Below are 16,619 nucleotides of genomic sequence, written 5' to 3'. Positions count from 1 at the left end.
ATTTAATGCAAATTAAGTCCTATTGATTTTACTTCCTATTTCCAGAATCTGCCCTTTCCCATCTCTGCCACCACCTTCTTCATTCCAGCAACTATCCTTCCTGTCACGCTGTACAATAACCCACAGTCTGTTTATAGTGTAACCACAGTGACTTCTTCAAATTGCAAATCTGATCCTGTTCCTCTGACTAGTTTTAAAAAAGCAAAAACAAAAACAAAAACAATAGATAACCAACAAGGACCTACTGTATAGCAGAGGGAACTCTGCTCAATATTCTGTAATAACCTAAATGGGAAAAGAATCTGAAAAAGAATAGACACAGGGGAGGAGGAACCAAGATGGCAGAGTAGAAGGACGTGCTCTCACTCCCTCTTGCGAGAACACCAGAATCACAACTAGCTGCTGGACAATCATTGACAGGAAGACACTGGAACTCACCAAAAAAGATACCCCACATCTAAAGACAAAGGAGAAGCCACAATGAGATGGTAGGAGGGGCACAATCACAGTAAAATCAAATCCCATAACTGGTGGGTGGATGACTCACAGACTGGAGAACACTTATACCACAGAAGTCCACCCACTGAGCCCCACGTCAGGCTTACCAACCTGGGGGTCCGGAAGTGGGAGGAGGAATTCCTTGAGAATCAGACTTTGAAGCCTAGGGGGAATTGATTGCAGGACTTCGACAGGACTGGGGGAAACAGAGACTCCACTCTTGGAGGGCACACACAAAGTAATGTGCGCATCGGGGCCCAGGGGAAGGAGCAGTGACCCCGGGGGAGACAGAACCAGACCTACCTGCTAGTGTTGGAAGGTCTCCTGAAGCGGGGGGGGGGGGTGGCTCTGTTTCACCGTGGGGACAAGGACACTGGCAGCAGAAGTTCTGGGAAGTACTCCTTGGCATGAGCCCTCCCAGAGTCTGTCATTAGCCCCACCAAAGAGCCCAAATAGGCTCCAGTGTTGGGTTGCCTCAGGCCAAACAACCAACAGGGAGGGAACCCAGCCCCACCCATCAACAGTCAAGTGGATTAAAGTTTTACTGAGCTCTGCCCACCAGAGCAATAGTCAGCTCTACCCACCACCAGTCCCTCCCATCAAGCCTCTTAGATAGCCTCATCCACCAGAGGGCAGACAGCAGAAGCAAGAAGAACTATAATCCTGCAGCCTATGGAACAAAACCACATTCAGATAGACAAGATGAAAGGGCAGAGGGCTATATACCAGATGAAGGAACAAGATAAAACTCCAGAAAAACAACTAAATGAAGTTGAGATAGGCAACCTTCCAGAAAAAGAATTCAGAATAATGATAGTGAAGATGATCCAGGACCTCGGAAAAAGCATGGAGGCAAAGATCGAGAACATGCAAGAAGTGTTTAACAAAGACCTAGACAAATTAAAGAACAAACAAACAGAGATGAACAATACAATCACTGAAATGAAAACTACACTAGAAGGAATCAATAGCAGAATAACTGAGGCAGAAGAACGTATAAGTGACCTGGAAGACAGAATGGTGGAATTCACTGTTGTGGAACAGACTAAAGAGAAAAGAATGAAAAGAAATGAAGACAGCCTAAGAGACCTCTGGGGCAACATTAAACGAAACAACATTCGCATTATAGGGGTTCCAGAAGGAGAAGAGAGAGAGAAAGGACCAGAGAAAATAATTGAAGAGATTATAGTCGAAAACTTCCCTAACATGGGAAAGGAAATAGCCACCCAAGTCCAGGAAGCGCAGTGAGTCCCATACAGGATAAACCCAAGGAGAAACACGCCAAGACACATAGTAATCAAACTGACAAAAATTAAAGACAAAGAAAAATTATTGAAAGCAGCAAGGGAAAAACAACAAATAACATACAAGGGAACTCCCATAAGGTTAACAGCTGATTTCTCAGCAGAAACTCTACAAGCCAGAAGGGAGTGGCATGATATACGTAAAGTGATGAAAGGGAAGAAACTTCAACCAAGATTACTCTACCCAGCAAGGATCTCATTCAGATTCGATGGAGAAATCAAAAGCTTTACAGACAAGCAAAAGCTAAGGGAATTCAGCACCACCAAACCAGCTCTACAACAAATGCTAAAGGAACTTCTCTAAGTGGGAAACACAAGAGAAGAAAATGACCTACAAAAACAAACCCAAAACAATTAAGAAAATGGTCATAGGAACATACATATCGATAATTACCTTAAACACAAATGGGTTAAATGCTCCAACCAAAAGACACAGGCTTGCTGAATGGATACAAAAACAAGACCCATATATGTGCTGTCTACAAGAGACTCACTTCAGACCTAGGGACACATACAGACTGAAAGTGAGGGGATGGAAAAAGATTCCATGCAAATGGAAATCAAAAGAAAGCTGGAGTAGCTATACTCATATCAGATAAAATAGACTTTAAAATAAAGAATGTTACAAGAGACAAGGAAGGACACTACATAATGATCAAGGGATCAATCCAAGAAGCAGATATAACAATTATAAATAGATATGCACCCAACATAGGAGCACCTCAATACATAAGGCAAGGCTAACAGCTATAAAAGAGGAAACCGACAGTAACACAATAATAGTGGGAGACTTTAACACCTCACTTACACCAATGGACAGATCATCCAAAACGAAAATAAATAAGGAAACAGAAGCTTTAAATGACACAATAGACCAGATAGATTTAACTGATATTTATAGGACGTTCCATCCAAAAACTGCAGATTACACTTTCTTCTCAAGTGCGCACGGAACATTCTCCAGGATAGATCACATCTTGGGTCACAAATCAAGCCTCAGTAAATTTAAGAAAATTGAAATCATATCAAGCATCTTTTCTGACCACAATGCTATGAGATTAGAAATGAATTACAGGGAAAAAAACGTAAAAAACACAAACACATGGAGGCTAAACAGTACGTTACTAAATAACCAAGAGATCACTGAAGAAATCAAAGAGGAAATCAAAAAATACCTAGAGGCAAATGACAATGAAAACACGATGATCCAAAATCTATGGGATGCAGCAAAAGCAGCTCTAAGAGGGAAGTTTATAGCTATACAAGCCTACCTCAAGAAACAAGAAAAATCTCAAGTAAACAATCTAACCTTACACCTAAAGGAACTAGAGAAAGAAGAACAAACAAAACCCAAAGTTAGCAGAAGGAAAGAAATCATAAAGATCAGAGTGGAAATAAATGAAATAGAAACAAAGAAAACAATAGCAAACATCAATAAAACTAAAAGCTGGTTCTTTGAGAAGATAAACAAAATTGATAAACCATTAGCCAGACTCATCAAGAAGAAGAGGGAGAGGACTCAAATCAATAAAATTAGAAATGAAAGAAGAGAAGTTACAACAGACACTGCAGAAATACAAAGCTTCCTAAGAGACTACTACAAGCAACTCTATGCCAATAAAATGGACCACCTGGAAGAAATGGACAAATTCTTACAAAGGTATAACCTTCCAAGACTGAACCAGGAAGAAACAGAAAATATGAACAGACCAATCACAATTAATGAAATTGAAACTGTGATTTAAAATCTTCCAACAAACAAAAGTCCAGGACCAGATGGCTTCACAGGTGAATTCTATCAAACATTTAGAGAAGAGCTAACATCCATCCTTCTCAAACTCTTCCAAAAAATTGCAGAGGAAGGAACACTCCCAAACTCGTTCTATGAGGCCACCTTCACCCTGATACCAAAACCAGACAAAGATACTACAAAAAAAGAAAATTACAGACCAATATCATTGATGAATATAGATGCAAAAATCCTCAACAAAATACTAGCAAACAGAATCCAACAACACATTAAAAGGATCATACACCATGATCAAGTGGGATTTATCCCAAGGATGCAAGGATTCTTCAATATATGCAAATCAATCAATGTGATACACCATATTAACAAATTGAAGAATATAAACCATATGATCATCTCAACAGATGCAAAAAAAGCTTTTGACAAAATTCAACACCCATTTATGATAAAAACTCTCCAGAAAGTGGGCATAGAGGGAACCTACCTCAACATAATAAAGGCCATATACGACAAACCCACAGCAAACATCATTCTCAATGGTGAAAAACTGAAAGCATTTCCTCTAAGATCAGGAACGAGACAAGGATGTCCACTCTCACCACTATTATTCAACAAAGTTTTGGAAGTCCTAGCCATGGCAATCAGAGAAGAAAAAGAAATAAAAGGAATACAAATTGGAAAAGAAGAAGTAAAACTGTCACTGTTGGCAGATGACATGATACTATACATAGAGAATCCTAAAGATGCCACCAGAAAACTACTAGAGCTAATCAATGAATTTGCTAAAGTTGCAGGATACAAAATTATTGCACAGAAATCTCTTGCATTCCTATACACTAATGATGCAAAATCTGAAAGAGAAATTAAGGAAACACTCCCATTTACCATTGCAACAAAAAGAATAAAATACCTAGGAATAAACCTACCTAGGGAGACAAAATACCTATATGCAGAAAACTATAAGACACTGATGAAAGAAATTAAAGATGATACCAACAGATGGAGTGATATACCATGTTCTTGGATTGGTAGAATCAATATTGTGAAAATGACTATACTACCCAAAGCAATCTACAGATTCAATGCAATCCCTATCAAATTACCAATGGCATTTTGTATGGAACTAGAACAAATCATCTTAAAATTTGTATGGAGACACAAAAGACCCTGAATAGCCAAAGCAGTCTTGAGCAAAAAAAACGGAGCTGGAGGAATCAGACTCCCAATTTCAGACTATACTATAAAGCTACAGTAATCAAGACAATATGGTACTGGCACAAAAACAGAAACATAGATCAATGGAACAAGATAGAAAGCCCAGAGATAAACCCATGCACCTATGGTCAACTAATCTATGACAAAGGAGGCAAAGATATAAAATGGAGAAAAGACAGTCTCTTCAATAAGTGGTGCTGGGAAAACTGGACAGCTACATGTAAAAGAATGAAATTAGAACACTCCCTAACACCATACATAAAAATAAACTCAAAATGGATTCGAGACCTAAATGTAAGACCGGACACTATAAAACTCTTAGAGGAAAACATAGGAAGAACACTCTTTGACATAAATCACAGCAAGATCTTTTTTGATCCACCTCCTAGAGTAATGGAAATAAAAACAAAAATAAACACATGGGACCTAATGAAACTTCAAAGCTTTTGCACAGCAAAGGAAAGACAACCCTCAGAATGGGAGAAAATATTTGCAAACGAATCAACGGACAAAGGATTAATCTCCAAAATATATAAACAGCTCATGCAGCTCAATATTAAGGAAACAAACAACCCAATCCAAAAATGGGCAGAAGACCTAAATAGACATTTCTCCAAAGAAGACATACAGATGGCAAAGAAGCACATGAAAAGCTGCTCAACATCACTAATTATTAGAGAAATGCAAATCAAATCTACAATGAGGTATCACCTCACACCAGTTAGAATGGGCATCATCAGAAAATGTACAAACAACAAATGCTGGAGAGGGTGTGGAGAAAAGGGAACCCTCTTGCACTGTTGGTGGGAATGTAAATTGATACAGCCACTATGGAGAACAGTATGGAGGTTCCTTAAAAAACTAAAAATTGAATTACCATATGATCCAGCAATCCCACTACTGGGCATATACCCAGAGAAAACCATAATTCAAAAAGACACATGCACCCCAATGTTCATTGCAGCAGTATTTACAATAGCCAGGTCATGGAAGCAACCTAAATGCCCATCAACAGACGAATGGATAAAGAATTTGTGGTACACATATACAATGGAATATTACTCAGCCATAAAAAGGAACAAAATTGAGTCTTTTTTTGAGACGTGGATGGATCTAGAGACTGTTATACAGAGTGAAGTAAGTCAGAAAGAGAAAAACAAATATCGTGTATTAACACATGTATGTGGAACCTAGAAAAATGGTACAGATAAACCGGTTTGCAGGGCAGAAGTTGAGACACAGATGTAGAGAACACACGTATGGACACCAAGGGGGGAAAACCACAGTGGGATGGGGATGGTGGTGTGCTGAATTGGGCGATTGGGATTGACATGTATATACTGATGTGTATTAAATTGATGACTGATAAGAACCTGCAGTACAAACAAACAAAAGAAACAACTAATGCTAAACTTTATTTGGGTTATTTGTATGGAAATATGTTAATATAAATGTTTCAGACATTACATGAAATTTCTAAAAATCTTATATGTTCTGGTATAATGTTATGTCATAATTCTAGTTATTACTTTAAAATTTATATCTCAGAAATAACTAAATTTCCTTGTCAATTGCATTATTATGAACTTTCATCAAATCTTTAACCATGGTCATTTTTAAGTCTTTTGTCATTTACAGACAGCTCTGGGTGTACTCTGATGCTTTTGCAAAAATGTTCCTATAAAAGGGTTTCATCTTCAAGGAATTCATGGAAAAGACTGACAAGTACAGGTTTCTGGTAACTGACTATACTGCTGAACTGAATGAACAAGCATTTTCAGAACTCTAATGGAAAACTGATGAATTCATAAAAGTGCTAACAAAAGATCAAGATGAAAAAAAAAATAATTACTTGGGACTGAGTGAACTGATGAGGATGATTATAATTTTTGTGACTTTCTGTTTGAATAAAAAAAAAAAATCCCACAAGGACTCAGAGGCAAAAAATATACAAATCAATTTTCACTGCAAAGTAAAGGAGCTGTTACAGTGGAGGATTACTGGACTGAATGTCAATATTATGACACAATATGAGTGTGTTTCATGTTTGGTAATTGCAATCATTGTTGCTTTTGTTGTGGTCATCCATTTACAATGCTTGGTGTCAGTTTATTTATCTCTTGTAAAAATAAAATACAGTGTGTGTGTGTGTGAAAAAAAATCTGATAGACAAAACAAAGAATAGATACAGGTATATGTATAACTGAATCACTTTGCTGTACACCTGAAATTAACAAAACATTGTTAATCAACTATACTCCAGTATAGAATAAAAATTTAAAAAGACAAACAAAACAAAACAAAATCCTTTAGCCAAGGTGAGGCTTTCTTTGACTGAAGTCACCTCACTTTACAGATGCCTGGGCCGCATCCCAGCCTGAGCCAGAAACTTGTGCGTGGGGTTTTAGATCTGTAAAACATTCCGCAAGTGATTCTGATGTGTAGGCAGGCTTGAGAACCCTGGGCCAGTCAAGGAGTCATGAGAGACACCATGAAAGAGAATTGCATTCCTTTCCCTCAGAGCACCTCTCTCATTTTGTCAGTATTTATACTTGAGTAGGACTATTGGGGTAATACATATCTTCTCCATGATTAGATTGTAAGCTACATCAACATTTTTGCTTACTACTGTATCACCATCACCCAATCCAATGTGTGGTATACACCCAATCCAACGTGTGGCATAAGTTGAGTGCTTTGGACCATAAGTGTGGATTTAAGTGTCAGTTGTTTATGGAGTTGTCTAGGGAACCCAGTTGAGGGGGTGCTGGAAGCACCTCTGGGAGATAAGATCCTGGTTCCAGTTAGCTCTTAGTCCAAGCAACCCAAGAACCTCCACGGCACCTTTGGACAATCCTGCTTACTGCAGTATAATGTATCTGCACTGTCTGCTTACTTAAACACTAATTGAGCTTTTATTATAGTCAAGTGCTGTCTACCTGTTTTAAGTGTCTTCATTCATTTCACCTTCATAGCACTCTGTGCTCTACAGTTTTACAGAAGAGAAACAGAGAAGTTATGTAATTTGTCTCAGGTCACATGGCTAGTAAGTGACGTAGTCTGGACTGTTTTGAAACCATATGGTCTGACTCCAGAGTCCATACTCTTGGATGTGTGTTCTGCTGAACTGCCCTTTCACATCTGCCTTCCCCCACCAAACCAAGAGCACTTTTAAGGACAGCCTGTGGTTTTCGCACATTTCTCTAACAATATTTATTGAGTGCCTACTTTGTGCAGGCACTGTGCCAGGCACTGAGCAAAGAGTTATAAACAAGACAGTGCCCTTGCATTAGAGAACTTAAAAATAGTAAGGAGAAGCAAATGTCAAACAAAAATCGCACGGAATTACCTGATTTAATCGTGATAAGAACTACAAAAGAGAGAGCAGAAAGTGCTCTGAAAGTGTCTGGTAAAAAAATCTAACCTAGACTGGGAAGTCAATAAGGACGGCTGAGAGCGGACTCAAAAGCGATTTCTGGGCGCGTGAAGTGGGCGGAGATATTCCATCAGTGCCCCTCCGACTCCTCTGCTAGCGGCCTGGCACACAGGAGGCGCCCCGTAAGTGCTTGTGGAGTCAGTCGACGCAAGGGCGGGTGGATGAACCGGCAAACGGACAAATGCATGAAAGATGGACGGACGGACTGATGGGCTGATGGACAGATGGGCGGGCGGACTGTAGCATCGAGGGGCGGCCAACTGGTGCAGCCGCAGGCTCTGCCCGGGGCCGAGGAAGGCCGAGGCCGGACAAGGGCGGTTTGGGAAACACCCAGGCCCGTGCTGCCGGACCACCACACTCACCCTTCGCTCCGCGGGCTGCGGGGACCGACCCCAGGGTGGGGAGCAGAACGGCCTCTGGCCGCGCAAGCCGGAAGTGGGGGGCGGCGCGCCCCTCTAGGCCGCCCGGAGGACTGCAGCTCTGTGGCGGGCGCGCGGCAGGGTTCGGAGGACCGGTGCGGGGTCCGGGAGAAGGAGCGCGTCTCTGGGTGGGACCTGGTGGGGAGAGCCCCAGGTCGAAAACGGTTGACAGGCGACTGAAAGAGGATAAAAGAAATAGAGATAGAGGTTAGTATAGCATCAAGGAGATAAAAATAGAACCCATCATCTGTAAATTTGGGGAAGAGGACCAGATCACATTCACACACCACAAACACGTTGACTGTCTGCAATGACAGTTCTAGAAGTTACGGGGATGACTGTAGGGGAAGAGCCTCTACCCTGGCATGGCGAAGGGACAAGGCGGAGATCAACCCTCCCGTCGACTGCAAGGTCGTGGGGACTGGGGCCGAGCCGAAGAAGGTCTGTAATTTCCCGTAGAATGCGCTACTCAAGCTGAGCCTTGCCGACCGAGTAAAATGGAGATTTGAAGGAGCGCAGGTTTCCCAGGTAGGGAGCGGCGGGAGCGAGAGCCCAGCGGTGGGACGTACAGGGCACGCTGGGGAGTTAGCCCAGCATCTTGGTTGGCCGGAACCTAGGCTAAGGGATGGGTTGGGGTCAAGTTTGGAGAGTTTCAAATGCCAGGCTAAGGAATTAGGAACGGATTTAGGAACGGTGCAGGCCATTTATATGTGAGATGGCCAGAACTGTACTTCAGGGCAGTATCTGACAGTACTTTGTAGAGAGGATTAAAGGGCAAAAGAGATGAGAGAAAGAGGACAGGCGGTTAGAAATGTGAACTTAGCAAGATTTGCTAGTATCTGAAAATATGATTGAAGATGGGGAAGGGAATGACGTTACCAAGGGAGATCTTATGGAAAATAAACAGGGAATTATGAAATACTAGTACCTGGGGATGGGAAGAGGAAGAGTTGGTAAAGAAGAGGAGCTTCTCAGAGAAGTTGGGCCTAGCTGGTTCAAACATCATAAAAGGCAGGAGAGCATCTCAGGAGAGGGAACAGGTGACTAGGAGTTGTGCCAGAGAGCTGGAGATGATGAGAACTAAGGTGATGCTGGAATTAAGGCGAAGGGCAGAAGAAGGGTCAGAGAGAGATGTTACCTGAGGAATGTCCTTGCCAAGGGTTAAGAAGTGTATGGTAAGGCCCTGAGAATAGATAATAATTCCTTTTAAGAAATGTGATAATGCAGGAAGGAAAAAGAGAGGACACTGGTTGGTCTAGGCAACAGGATTGAAAGGTGTTTATTTGTTTTCTGAGGAGGGTAGAGACCTAATTATATTTGTAGAAAAAAGGTAAAGTGTGAGTGGGGAGAAAAATTCAAGATAAAAGAAAAGAGGAATAGCTGACAGGGAGAGAATAAGACTGGATAGGTCTCAGAAAACAAGATGAAGCATTATAATAAAAAATGGTGCATTTGGTCTATGTTGTCATGCTTTGAATGCAGACCAGCCAAGTAGTATCAGTTAGTAATGCTGATTTTACCAGTAAATATGTGCATGTACCGTTTGTTGAATTGTCACAAACTGAACACACTCATGTTACTAGCACTCAGATAAAGAAACAGAATATTATCAGTCCTCAGAAAACCCCCTTGTGCTCTCCTCAAGCTGCTACCCTCCTCTAGTCCTGAAAGATAGACTACACTGAACCTTGAATACGATAGGTTGGCCTTGCCTATTTTTGTATTTTGTATAAATGGAACTCAATATGCACTCTCTTAAGTCAGACTTCAACATTGCTTGTGAAATTTTTTCATATTGTTTTGTAGATGTACACTGTACATTTTCACTTCTAATAATATTATATTGTGTGATTATGCCAACACTCAAACATTTTATTACTGGTGAACATTATTGAGAGTGAAGTATTTAAGTCTCTAAGGACATTAATTTATTTTTGAATATTAAACCAACCTTGTATTACTAAGATAAATTCCACTTGATTATGGTGTATAATTTTTAAATATATTAAGGAATTTAATTTACTATTATTTGATTGAGAATATTTGTGTCCATATTGTTAGAGGTATTGGTCTGTAGTTTTCTTTTCCTGTGACATCTTTGTCTGGCTTTGGTATCAGAGTAATTACTGGCCCCATTTATTTTCTGGGAGAGATTGTGAAGGATTGGTATTATTCTTAACCTGTTTGATAGAATTCACTAGTGAAGTCATTTGAGCCTGTGCTTTTGTGCTTTACTTTGTTAGAAAAATTTTTATCACTAACTCAATTTCTTTACTTTTCATATATTTATTCACAGTTTCTATTTCTTTTCCAGTCAGTTTTAGTAATTTGTATATTTCTAGTAATTTGCCCATTTCACTTATGTTGTGTAATGTGTTGGCATAATGTTGTTTATAATAATCCCTTTAAATCTCTATAGGGTTGGTAGTGATGTCCCCTCTTTTCTGCTTTTGTTAATCTCTCTTTTTTCTTTGGTCAGTCTAGTAAAGGCTTGTCAATTTTTGTTGGTATTTTCAAAGAACCAAATTTTGGTTTGATTTTTTAAAATTGTTTTTCTGCTTTTTATTTCATTAATTACTACTCAAATCATTATTACTTCCTTCCTTCTGCTTTTTTTGGTTGTTGTTAAGTTTGCTCTTCATTTTTAAGTTTCTTAAGGTGGAAACTTAGGTTACTGATAAGAGATTTTCTTTTCTAATATAGACATTTAAAAGCTAAAAAATTTCCTCTAAGCACTGCTGTAGCTGTGCTGTGAAAATTTCATTTTCATTCAGCATAAAACATTTTCTAACTTCCCTTGTGATTTCTTCTTTGAACCACAGGTTATTTAGATATGGGTTGTTTAATTTCTAAATATTTTGGAGTTCCCAAATTACTCTGTGGCTTGATATGCCCTCTGGGTCAGTGGAAACACTATCAACCCCAGTCTCTGGGCCACATAGGTCCCATTGGCCCCTGAGCCACTCTCAGCTGAGGTGGCCTTGGTGTCTCAGCCCTCAGTAGTGGACCCACCCTCTGGGTACTCCATTTCCTGGATGTAGAATCCCAAAAGTCTGACAGCTTTCCTTTATTTTGTCCTGTCTCTGTCAGGAATTTCCCTGGTTGTCCAGTGCTTAAGACCCTGCGCTTCCACTGCAGCGGGCGTGGGTTCAATCCCTGGTCAGGGAGCTAGAATCCTGCATGCCCTGCAGCACAGCCAAAAAAAAAAAAAATTCGGTCCAAGATGGCAGTGTTGTTTCTGGTGCTATAACATTCTCAAGAGCCATGTTGGTCTTCTGTGGATATCAAGGGGATGCACACAATTGGATACAAGGGTCCTCCACAGATCCTTCCTATGGATAACCCCATTTCTATTCCTGGTTTCTGTTGAGATGGTTGATTGGATCCATGAATCACACATCTAACCTCTTCACCAAAAGGTTGTCCAGCTACACTCATGGCCTTGTCTCTAGAGCATGCTATCTGTGTAGGCTGAGGATTTTCCAAATCATCAAGTACTGATTCCTTTTTGCTTAACAGTTCCTTCCTCAATTTATCTCTTCCTCTCACATTTTACTATAATCAGCAAGGAAAAAGCATCAAGCCACACTTTACACATTTTGCTTGGAAATATCCTCAGTTAATTACCCAAGGTCGTCACAAGTTCTGTTTTCTGTCCAACAGCAGAATATGATTCAGCCAAGTTTCTGCTACTTTCTAACATCTATCACCTTTCTCCAGTTTCCAGTAATGTTTTCTTCATTTCTGCCTAAGACCTTTTTTGGCCACGCCACGTGGCTTGTGGGATCTTAGTTCCCAGACCAGGGATTGAACCTGGGCCCCGGCTGTGAAAGTGCGGAGTTCTAACTACTAGATTGCCAGGGAATTCCCCCCACCAGAAGTTGTTGGTTTTTTTTTTTTTTTAATTTTTATTGGAGTATAGTTGCTTCACAATGTTGTAATAGCTTCTACTGCACAGCAAAATGAATCAGCCATACATACACATATATCCCCTCCCTTTTGGATTTCCCTCCCATTTAGGTCACCACAGTGCATTAAGTAGAGTTCCCTGTGCTATACAGTATGTCCTCATTAGTTCTCTATTTTATACATAGTATCAATAGTGTATATGTGTCAGTCCCAATCTCCCAGTTCCTCCCATCCCCCCTTCCCCCTTGGTGTCCATACATTTGTTCTCTACGTCTGTGTCTCTGGTTCTGCTTTGCAAATAAGGTCATCTATACTATTTTTCTAGATTCCACGTATATGCAGTAATATACGATATTTGTTTTTCTCTTTGTGACTTCAGTCTGTATAGAAGTATTTTTTTTAATGCTCATTATTTCTAGCAAAATTCTGTTCATGACAATATATGTATTCTCTAAGATGACACAGGATTCCTCTACTGTCCTTTTCACTTCCTTCTGAGACCCTGCCAAAGTCACCTTTAATGTCCATATTTCTACTAACAATCTCTTCAAGGCAACCTAGACTTTTTGTATCATGAGCCTCAAAACTCTTCTAAGTTCTAGCCATTACCCAATTCTAAAGCCACATCTACATTTTTAGGTATTTGTTAAGGCAGCACCCCATTTCTGGTACCACAAACAGAGTGGTTTAATACAACAAAAATTGATTCTGTCACAGTCTGGAGCTTAGAAATCCAAAATCAAAGGTGCTGGCAAGGGCCATGCTCCTCTGAAGGCTCTGGGGAAGGACTGGTTCCATGCCTGTCTCCTAACTTCAGGTGCTTGCTGCCGTCCTTGGCATTCTTTCCCTGATGGATGCATCACTTCAGTCTCTGCCTCCACATTCACATAGCATCCTCCTCTCTCTGTGAGTCCCCTCTGTGTATGAATTCATCTCTTCGTATATGGATACCAGTCATTGGATTAGGGCCCACCTTAAACCAGTATGACCTCATCTTTACTTGATTACATCTGCAAAGACCCTATTTTCAAGTAAAGTCACATTCGCAGGTACCAGAGGTTAGGAGTTGAACATATCTTTTGGGGGGGGGGACACAATTCAACACAACAGTGTGGTAAGTACAAACTAAGAGTTGTTTAAACCACTGTGACTTGGTTTTGAAGTTGAAGACTTCAAATTTTTGCCAATGACCTCATTTGATTGAAGACAAAAGAAATTATTTGATCTGAATTCAACACTAAAGGTCTTGGAGAATTCTAGTGTTTCGGATACAAGCCTACCCATCTCTGCAAAGTGAACCTAAGGAACTCTGATTATATTGGCCATTATTTCCCCTTCTGAATCTGAGTTTTCAGCACTTGTTCTGTTTTTGAAAAGTCAAAGTCAGTTCGACATGCACATTAACATTTCAAAGGTGTTGTATTGTTGTAATTCAGGTGTCTTATTCAAAACAAACAGCAGCAGCCTACTCATTAATACGTACTTGATCAAAAGGAAAGTTAATTTTTTTTAATTTGGCTCCACAATTTGGATTTATGTCCCTTTTTTACCTAAACCTAGAGATTGAGTTTTAAGTTGAAGCTCATTCTTTGTGAAGATTGCTTATATAGTCTAAGTATCGAAGAAAATTAATTTCCAATGCAATGTAATACATGGTAAGCAAAAGTTCTCATGTAGGTCTTCATGTTCAACTTTCTGAGGAAGAGGTCCATAGTTTTCATCATATTCTCAAAGGAATTATATTATCTCAAAGATTAAGAACCACTACTCTACAAACCATGCCTAAATCAGATATATGTTAGTTTGGCCTAGTTTCTCCCAAGAGGAAATGGAATAGGAAATAGAAATCAGGTAGAATATTGGGGGGGGGGGGTAACATATCAGTTTCATTCTTGAGGCTCTGATATCATTTTCATGCCTGTATTACCACCCCTGATCTCTCTGGAAACCTCTGAATGTCTTTTACCTTACGAGATGAACCTCTTCAGTGTTAGCTGGAGTGGACCACTGTTGGGTCTAGGTTTGTTTTGGCCAATCCATCGAACTGTTGAACTCCAAGCTGGCTTCTCAGACTCACTCACAGAATGTAACATCTCTGGTAAGACTCCACAAAGCAACAAATCTAGCATAATCTGAAAGAACAGTTTGGTTTTCTTGGTTAAACACCTAGAAAATTTATGTTCACTTCATCACTTCTGGGTAAAAGATTAACAAAACCCTTACATTTGTACATGAGAATTAACCTTTGGTTGTCTCTCCCATTCTCTTTTACTGGAAACCTATTACAAGTATGTCAACTATGGCATTCTCATACACTGTTGGTGGGAATGCACAATGATTCAGCCACTCTGAAAAGCAGTGTAGCAGTTTCTTAAAATGTTAAACATACACTTAACCAGGAAAGAGAAAAAAGCATATGTCCATATAAAGACTTGTACACGAATGTTCATAGCACCTTTATTCGTAATAGCGAAAAAACTATAAATAAACCAAATGCCCATCAACTGGTGAATGGATAAACAAATTGTGGTGTGTACATCCAATGGAATATTATTCAGAAACAAAAGGGAGAAGGAGTGGACTATTGATACACACAGCAAGATAGATAAATCACAAAATAATAATGCTCAGAAAGAAGTTTGAGTTCAAAACAGAGTGCATTCTGTTTGATTCCATTTAAATAACTCTCTAGAAAATGCTAATTAATCTATAGTAACAGAAAGCAGAACAGTGGTTGGGGGCTGTGGTAGGAAAGGGAGGGATTATCAAGGGAAGGAGGAAACTTTTGGGGATGTGGTCACAATTTTCATTGTGGTGATGGTTTCACAGTTGTATACATATGACAAAATTTACCAAACTGTATAATTTAAATATTTGCTGATTATTGTATGCCTGTTATACCTCAGTAAAGCTATTTTTTAAAAAGCATCTGTACTCCCTACTTGGGAGGGCTGGACCCAAACAAGTTCCTTACATTTTATCAGGGTCTCATTCACACATCCCTAACATTTCATAAATCAGAACAGGGTCTTAGGCTGTAACAGAAAACTCTCTTCCTCTACCTCAATCATTACTTCAGCCAGCCACCATTTTCTCAAACCTATACCTTTTCCTCCGACATCTTAACCCAAGTCACATGTCTCACCGGTCTCAATACTTCTATTATTTCTTATTTCTATATCTCCCCCCCTGCCCCCGCCCTTATTTCCCAAGATATTTCCAAGGAAACAGCAATATCCTTTCCTACCCTGATGCCCTCCCCCACCCCCTTTCAGGTACTTCTCACCCTGATCCTTTAGCCACAGTGAGGATTGTATTGGCAAGCAAACATTTTAGGAGACCCCATGGCCTTTCTTGATAGCAAAGTAGGTGAAAATCCAGCTTCGCAGCAATTTAGGGATTAATTCCTGAGCATTATTTATTTTTAAGGCAGTGGTTCTCAAAGTGTGGTCCCAGGACCAGCAGCATCAGGATCGCCTGAGAACCTGAGCTCCCATGACAGACTTACTGATTCTAAACTGGCGTGGGGCCCAGCAATCAGTATTTTAATAGAGGCATGCCACTGTGCTGGGGGGAAAACCAGAGAGGACAGGAAGAAAGTTAGAATGGAAGCACACCAGCGAATCTGATTGACAGGTTTGGGGTTGGGTGGGTGGGGGAACGGATTAAAAAAGAGAGAGAGAGATAATTAAGGAAGAACTCATTACGTAGTCCGAAAACCTACCCTGCCCCAGGGAGCTTTCTAGAAAGATGTTTTCTGACATTCACGTCAAGAATTGGCAGATAGGGGGACTTCCCTGGTGGCGCGGTGGTTAAGAATCCGCCTGCCAATGCAGTGGGACACGGGTTCGATCCGTGGTCTGGGAAGATCCCACATGCCGCGGAGCAACTAAGCCTGTGCACCACAACTACTGAGCCTGTGCTCTAGAGCCCGCGAACCACAACTACTGAGCCCGCGAGCCACAACTACTGAAGCCCTCATGCCTAGAGCCCGTGCTCCGCAACAAGAGAAGCCACCGCAATGAGAAGCCTGCGCACCGCAAGGAAGAGTAGCCCCGCCTCTCCCCGACAAAGCCAGCGCGCAGCAA

At 40.5% G+C, this 16,619-nt stretch overlaps 1 protein-coding gene across 2 annotated transcripts in view; it reads right to left on the bottom strand.

The window, feature by feature from the left end:
• LOC309610854 (zinc finger and SCAN domain-containing protein 30-like) overlaps positions 1-14,663 on the bottom strand; it is a 28,369-nt gene extending 13,706 nt beyond the window's left edge. Inside the window, exons 1-2 of one of the 2 annotated variants that reach the window (XM_082354383.1) lie at positions 14,498-14,663; positions 8,566-8,798 (exon numbers count right to left, since the gene is read on the bottom strand). The gene's annotated coding sequence lies outside the window, so the exon portion shown is untranslated. Of the gene's footprint in view, positions 1-8,565; positions 11,377-14,497 lie in introns of those variants that run through there. The other variant, XM_082354382.1, reaches the window with a different exon arrangement.
• Positions 14,664-16,619: the final 1,956 nt, after the last annotated feature.

The sequence above is a fragment of the Balaenoptera borealis genome, assembly GCF_965194805.1.
Source record: "Balaenoptera borealis genome assembly, chromosome: 14".
In the NCBI taxonomy this organism is placed as follows: domain Eukaryota; kingdom Metazoa; phylum Chordata; class Mammalia; order Artiodactyla; family Balaenopteridae; genus Balaenoptera; species Balaenoptera borealis.
This window is presented reverse-complemented; position numbering and strand designations above follow the sequence as displayed.